General features: G+C 42.7%; 1 pseudogene; it reads right to left on the reverse strand.

The window, feature by feature from the left end:
* Positions 1-297: 297 nt before the first annotated feature.
* Positions 298-934, reverse strand: LOC118583153 (annotated as a pseudogene).
* Between the last annotated feature and the right edge of the window lie 7,430 nt (positions 935-8,364).

Here is an 8,364-nt window from a genome sequence, read left to right on the forward strand (position 1 = left end):
ACCCTACCGTCCCCATATATAACTAATTTGTGCTGTGCACCAACAAGAACCTGCTTTAAATTTTACAGCCCCCAGACTGGACCAGGCAAGGTTAGTGGCTATTGAAAATACCACCAGGACAGGGCTATGTAAAGACACATTCGGTAGTGTGTTCACTATACAAAAAAAGACACTGTACAGTTTAAAAACAAATCTTACACAGCCTTACATTTCAATTTTTTTCTTTAAAAGGAGTGAGTTGTGTAAAGGGGGGTTAAATGCTTTATAGACAAGAAAAAAAACTGCACTACAACCAACTTATTCATCATCATGATCATCTTCTTCTTCATCTTCCTCTTCCTCTTCTTCCTCCTCTTCCTCATCCTCTTCACCCTCCTCCTCATCATTCTCTTCCTTCTTTTTCTTGCTCTTTTCAGCCTTGACGACCCCCTTCTTGGCCGCATCGGGTTTTCCTTTAGCTCTGTAGCAGCGATATCCTTCTCATACTTCTCCTTCAGCTCGGCAGCCTTCTCGCAGGGCTGCTTGTCATCCGCAGCGGTGTTGTTCCGCATCTCCCCCAGCTTCTTCGCAACGTCCCCGATGGACAAACCGGGGTGCTCTCCTTTGATTTGGGGACATACACAGAACAGAACAAGACGAAGGCCAGAGGAGGCCTCTTGGATGCATTGGGGTCCTCGAACTTCTTTTTGTTCTCCCCCTTGTGGGGGTGGATGTAGGTTTTCATTTCTCTTTCATAACGAGCCTTGTCAGCCTTTGCCATGTCTTCAAATTTCCCCTTTTCTTTAGCAGACATGGTCTTCCACCTTTCTGAGCACTTCTTCGAGAACTCTGCATCCAGGTGCTTTTTCTTGAGTTCCTCCAGGCAAGTTTGCACAAAGAATGCATATGAGGACATTTTGCTTCTCGGCTTCTTAGGATCTCCTTTGCCCATGTTTAGTTGATTTTCCTCTGGGAGGCACAGAGTTGCCCAGTGCCCATCCGGCTCTCACTTGCCCTGGCGCTGTCTCTATTACTTGACCTTTTTATATGCAGCTTACAGAGATATTTCAAATCCAAAAGAATTATTTTGTGATTTTTCTTCTGTTTCTTCTTCCTCTTATATTTCCAGTTCTCCTTGTAGTATCCAAGCCCTTCAGAGTCATCTCTCAAAGCCATAGTTTACCAAAGTGTACCCATCCTGATGTGTTAGCTCTGCCTCCCATCAGCTTTCTGATCTCAAGTCCTTGTCACATCTCACCCAGATCCCTTCTCACTAATCTTTCCTAACTCCAAGCTTTCTGCCCCTGAAATCTCTTCTCTATGTTACAGAACATACTTGTGAGATGTGAAATGTGTGCTCCCCATCAGCAAGAACATCATGGTAATGTCAGATCTGGAGCTGTGGCTGCTGTTCAAACCAGCTGAACAGGGCTATTCTTGTCTGTGGACAATGCTATCTGTGAGGCCATGAGCTATGGGAAGAAGTGAAGCTTTCCTGCATTTGGAAGGGCAGAGAGCTCTGGACTGGTCCACTGAATTGAGAGGAGAGTCGAACAATGAAATATCGTAAACAAGTAATTCAAATATTGAGTACTCCACAGTATTTAAAAGATTCTGAAAAATGTAGAACAACTTGCTGATTTATTCAAATAATTCATGTTGTTCCCAAAGTATCTGTTTTTCTTTATTTTCTGGATTGACTGCAAAAATTCTACACTCTCAATTCATGTTCTTCTCCACAGTGTTTTTCTCACTCTATTTTAAAGGACTAATATATGTCTATTTTAGGCTGCATGTTCCAATCAAACAGACACAGCAAGTCTAGTCCAATATTCATCATTCCACCAGGAATATACAAGTAGCCCTTGAATTGAATAGCTGCTCACATTTTATTTATTTATTTATTTTTTGTACAGAGTTTTACAAAAGACTTCAGTTTGATTCTTTGAACGGCCTCTGGACTGGTGTTAGCATCAGTTAACACCAGGAACATGACTAATAACATTCTGGGCACTTGTACAAATCCGCTTGTGTCCACTGAGTCACTTGATTCTCTGAGAATCAAATCTTCCCCATGAGAAGCTGATCCTGTATTATTTCCTATCGATAGGGGAGGAACTGGTTCTTAGTGAGTTTAGGCACCTTACTAGACGTTATGCAAGTGTCAGAGTGAGGAGATGAACTCCAGCAGGTTGACGACACAGGCCATACTGAACTTGGTAACAATGATATAAAAATCCCTTAGTTTTCTAGCTCTTCAGGGAGCACCTTTACACAGGTTGAAGACACATCCTATGATGCTGGTGATCAGAACAGACACATACTATTATTCCTGGATGCTCCACAACGTGCACCATCCAATTATCACTGACACCATGCAACTATTTATGTGGGTACTTGTGTGTGTGTTATGTCAGTTGTGTCCTGCCGTGTGTGAAGGATTGGAATTAAACTCAGATTCTCTGCAAGAGCAGGAGGATATGAACGCAACCTCTGAGTGTCTCTCCAGCCTCATTAGTGTTTGTACATCAGTGGATGAAATGCTAACATGAGCAAAGAAACTGGCTAGAAGTGAAGAGATGGGGAAAGACAAGAACTCCGCCAGTAGAAAACTGGCACCATCCACCTCTGCCCTCTCACAGCAATGGAAAACCTGATTCTGCAGCACACTCATCTACAGAGAGGCATCTCTGGGACTCTGATTGCAGTGTCTAAAGCTATAAGGTAGACATAAGTCTACAAAGCAGGCTGAGTGACAGGCACTGTTATCCTTTGCTATGGTGTGAAACAATGAGAGGCTGAGTGGACAGAGAATCACTTGAACTTGCTTAACTGATATATATCCCCTGATTTCCAGCTATGGGTAGTGAAATTCATGGTGTGGATTTTGTCATGTTACTGCTCTAAGCTTAATTACTTCACCTTTAAAATGGGTGTAACAATAAATGTAATTCAGAGCTGCCTTAGATAGAGGAATATATTAGGGTGTGGGAGATGGCTCAGTGGGCAGACTGCTTGCCACTAAAGCACAAGGACCTGAGAGTTTGGATACCCAACACCTGGGCATGGTAGTTCATGCTTATAATACTAGTGCCAGCGAGGCAGGGATACAAGGGTTCCTAGGCCTACAGCTCTTGGCCAGGTATTGTCACTCAATCAGTGAGCTCCAGATTTATTGAAAGACCTTGTCACACATGCACAGGCACATGTATACACAGGGGAAGGAAAGGAGAGGGAAAAGGAATGGAAGAGAAGAGAGAGAGAATATATATACAACAGTATAAGGAAGCTTCATTTAGTGATAAATTACTTACATTTAGCATATGCAGTAGCTTATGTAATATTCTAGCCACTGACTCCACGCTCATCTTCTATAATAAACACATAAAGGAAAAGTCATTAGGAAAACTTTTTTTTTTTTTTTTTTTTGTGGGAGTGGTACTTAAGATTTCCAGCTTCCAGAATTAGCTCAGTCTCAAGAACGCCTCTTTTTTACTGCATGACTTGCATGGTGGATGATCTACATCATTAAGTGTTCCAGGGCCAGGGCTCAGCAGGGAAAGTTCAAGCCTGTAGGCTGCCAGCATGCTCTGACCCCTCATCTCAGGCTACAGTTCCTGCTCCACCCTTTAGACTAGTCTGACCTCTGTTTTTTACTCCGCATTATACTTGGCATTTTTATGTTCAGGACCTGGGCAATTGGGCAAAACCTCTTGAGCAAAACTGGGTGATATTTCCAAGGAGTTTCCCTCACTGAACTTTTCAGTGCTCAGTGGGGATGAGTGGGTGGTTTTGACAGCTGCAGGAGAGGTGTTGTGCCTTGGGGGTGGGATGCTCAAGTGCTCTATAAATCCACAGTCCACTAAGATCATAAATCTGAGGGCTGCACAAGTTGCCCCACAAGGAAATTGGAAATAAGGATGGGGTAAACAGACCTGAATCTACCACTGCAAAGACACATCTCTTTGTGCTCCTGTGGTCCACAACTCAGGCTGGGTTTGCAGAGCTGGATGACTGCTTCTTAGGAGTCATCTTTGGTTTTATGGTTTTGTAAAGTTTGCAAAAAAAAGCAGAATAAAGGTGGGACTTCTCCATGTAGCTGCAAGACCAAGGCACACAGCACCTGTCACCTGCCAGTTTCGACAATTTTCATGCCGAGGGCCACCCAGCTGCTCCATAGGTCACTCGTGAGCAGATACCCAGACAGAAGCAGGCTGTGGCTGAGAATGCCCATTTCATCATGATGGGGTTGGTGGCCTCCAGACATCCTAATACTCCAGTGTTCTCATTTTTGAGATGGATGTTACACTGGTCCTCTGTCTACCCCAGAGGCTCAGAGGATATTAGAGATAGATGGTAATTTTAAAATTCCTTTATTGGGTGTGAACATTTATTAGCAATAGTTTTCTAAACCTTCTATTACAAGCACTTTGTAGATGCTTGGCACAGTGCTACGTTCCTTCCAAGATTTACTACACAATTTGTAAGACTCAGGACAAAGTAAAATATCACACTCCTTGTTCAAAATGAAGGAACAATGCAGGTAAAGGTACAACCTAGAAAGCCTGCCCTCTTCCCCATCTCTAGCTATCTCTGTGTGTTTGTACACATTTTGTGTGTGTGGGTGTCTTTCTGTCTGCCTGTCTGGACTGATACACTATATCCTGTTGGAGAGTCCAGTGAACTCATCCATTGAGTCCCATTCCCTAGTGTGACTCTATGCTGGATAGGTACTGGCGATGCTTACTCACCCTTGTTGTATTATCCAACAAACACAAATTATCCTAGCTCCAGGCAACAATGGAGCCACTGCCTCTCATTCTGACATCCATATGATCTGACCCTGGTCCTCCCTGTTTTAGCATATATAATCTCATTGGTCCTGCATGAAACCAATACAGTCACTAAGAGAGGACCCAGGACAGCAGGCGGTGGGAGAGTGGGAAGCTAAGAACCTGCTTTTGGGAGGCCATGGGAAACAGAGCAAGTGTACTACTTCTGGCTTCTCAAGAGGAAAAGCATGCTGCATTATCTTCCACTCAAGGACATTATTCCAGCATCGAAATGAAGAGCATGGGTTCTGGTAAGGAAGTGAACACACAGCATGTTGGCCATCACTCCCCTCTCAATTAAATTCTGAACTCAACCATTTCAGAAAGCAGTTATTGGGAACACAACCCTTGATATTTGGTGGGAATATTCATGGGATTCAGATCTGAACTCTCTTTCCAGGGCATTTTGTTGTAAACACTGTGCTCAGTGGAAAGTCAACAATGAAAAGTGACCCAGTAGAGCCAACATCTTTTGTGGTCTAGGGATTCTAAGAAAAGAAACCTCCGTGGTGGTGATGGGATACATCTTCCTAGCTGAGTACTCTTTGAGACAGCTTACTATGAGGTTCTTAGGCAAGATCACGACAGGGTTATGAAGAGAAAGAACATTCAGGGAAAATCCACAGTGATGGGAAAGACATGATTCCTGTCCTGGGAATGTGCTTCCATGTCCTTACCTGACCCTGCTACTTAATGACATTTGGTTGTTCTAGAAGTATGCTTGTCTGGGATGCTACTCTCCTCAGTTTTCCCAAACACATCCCTAAATGATGGTGTGGTATATCTTCCAGTTGCAGAAGCCATGGGCTGACACTGCTGAAATACCATGTCTCCTGACATGGGTCATGTCAAATGCACAGAGAGGATGAAGGTGAAGAAGCAGGGGCAAGAGGCAGAAATGCAGTGTGGACATTCACTCTCTGATTCCACTTCTTCCTGAGGCCTAAAGCTCGTAGCAGCCTTCTGCTCTGAAGCCCTCCTGTCCTGCATCCATCTGACTGCAGTGGTCTTTGTAAGACTCAGGAAAGCCTTCAGCAGCATTGGAAAAGATGGAGGAATCTCTGTGGAGTTGCACATGATATGACAGAGCTGTTAGGATATGACAGTGTGGGTACATACTGTGGTGGTTATAAATGGTGACATTAGATTCCAAGATGTTACTGACACCAGAAGGAACTAGCTAAGTGATACAGCAATGTGATCAGGAGCTCCAGGAGCAGGCTGGGGTTACTTCTACAGTCACAGCATTGAGAACTAGCTAGGTATCTACAATCACATCCTTAAAGCACTGAACCATGTGAACATTCTGCGCAGGTATGCACACATGTGAAGGGTTATACACTCAGACTGTGGATTGAGACTCACCTGAACATGGCTCCTGATCATCTGTCTGCTGTCTGTGTGACCCTGGGTAAGGTATTCACCTTCCCTAAGCCACATCTCATTGCTTATAAAATGGGACATTATCTAACTCAGGAGAAAGAGATGGATCAAATGGAAAAGGTACTAGAGCCTAGGACTTAATAAACTCCATTTATCTTACACAAACAAAACCTTTTATCTAAGTCTCTCTCTTTTGAAAAAAAAAAACTGATTCTTCATATCCTGCTAACACAAGGATATAGAGAAGGAACCTATGATATGCTTTAAAATTTTGCATTTGAGCCAGACAGTGGTGGCACACACCTTTAATCCCAGCACTCAGGAGGCAGAGGCAGGAGGATCTCTGTGAGTTTGAGGCCAGCTTGGTCACAGAGCAAGTTCCAGAATGGACAGAGCTATTATGAAAAGAAACCCTGTCTCAAGAAACAAACAAAAAATCGCATTGACTTTGTTTGAGAATGAGCATACAGACAGGAAGTGCTTGTGTGGAGTATTTGTTCCCCTGTTTCACAAGTAGCATACACAGCCTGGCTGTGCCTACTCAGAAGTTTACCTTTTGATAGCATATTGACAGGTTTCTAGGCAATGTGGACTGCTGAAGTGGAAGTTGTCCAGAGAGCATATCCACCAAAACCAGGGAGCAGCTTTCTTCCGGAAACACCTTGACTCAAAATCAAATGAGAAAAGAAGTAACTTAGGCAGACACCACTGGCACAGCCCCATAATCCTGAAGTTTGGGAGACTAAGGCAGAAGCATTGCTGAGCTACCTAGAGAGCTTTGTGCCAGCCTGCATTACACAATAAGATTCTGTCTCAAAAAGAAGCAACAGAAACAACGAAAAAGAAATTTAAAATGATTATGGCCTAAAAAGTATGTGCCCTGTGCCCTGAGGTGGCCATTTAGTATGCTTTGAATTCTGTGATATAAAAATCCTGCTGCCCAACTTGTGGACACTTAGAATGTAAAAGAATCATCCCAGAGATCTGTAGTTGGAGACCCTCTCTCCAGGTGCCACCAAGCCCTGTTAGTCCGACAACCCACTTGTAAAATAAACACACAGACATTTATATTATTTAAACTGTTTGGTCATTAGCTCAGGCCTACTATTGTCTAGCTCTTATTCTTATATTTAGCCCATTTCTATTAATCTATACTTACCAGTACCTTACATCTTTCTTGTCATGGCTGTGGTTGGCAGTGTCTCCCTCCCCAGCCTTCTACCTCCCACAATTCTCTTCTCTGCTTGTCCTGCCTATATTTCCTGCCTGGCTACTGGCCAATCAGCATTTTATTTATACAGAGTTATATCCACAGCACTTCCCCTTTTCTCTTTGTTAAAAAAGGAAGGTTAACTTTCACATAGTAAAATTACAGATAACAAAACAATTATCAAGCAAGAATTACAGTTACAATACTAAAGAAGATATCCTATCTATCTTATATTTGTGAGTTTAAGGTTTTATATCTAACTTATCTTTTATCATAACTGAGAAAATTATAACTATCTAGTCTTCAACCACATCAAAGACCTCAGAAGGATATAATATTACCTGAGAACCAGGAGAAGGATGCAAGCAACTTTCAGGAGTCTTGCAGGGTAGACAGAGACACCTGGCAGCCTGGACAGTCACCTAATGTTCCTTTGTAAAGTTGGGGCATTTGTCTTTAGCCCACAGGGCTAGAGTCTCTTGGTCACTTTTTTCAGTGTCCTGTAGAATGTCTGGCAGTTTCCTCTGCGAAGCAGGAACCTGAAGGACCATTTTTTTCAAGCAAAGTTTAGTGGTCACCTTTCTATGGGTTCTGCATGTCCAGTTGATCAAGCAGTCCAGGCAAGAACAGTTTCTTGCCCAAATGGCTATTTTTGCCAAAGTGAAGATAAACTCCATATGAAGTGACTTCAATGCCCATCCTCCTCTCTGAAGTAACTCAGTATTGTCAGCAGCAGACATGTCTCACTGTCCAGAAAGTCTAGATTTTAAAAATATTTTAAATGCCATATTCTGAAGGTCTTTGAAGTATTTGAAGATTACCTATCTATCTGAAATATCTCTATGTATACCCAGAAGACTTAACTAACATGGCTACGAGTATGATTATCATAGATGACTAATTATTAATCTATTTTTAATTATCCATTACAATTTAAAATGAGCTATACAAACATAATAC

The sequence above is a fragment of the Onychomys torridus genome, chromosome 4 (genome assembly GCF_903995425.1).
Source record: "Onychomys torridus chromosome 4, mOncTor1.1, whole genome shotgun sequence".
Taxonomy (NCBI): Eukaryota; Metazoa; Chordata; class Mammalia; order Rodentia; family Cricetidae; genus Onychomys; species Onychomys torridus.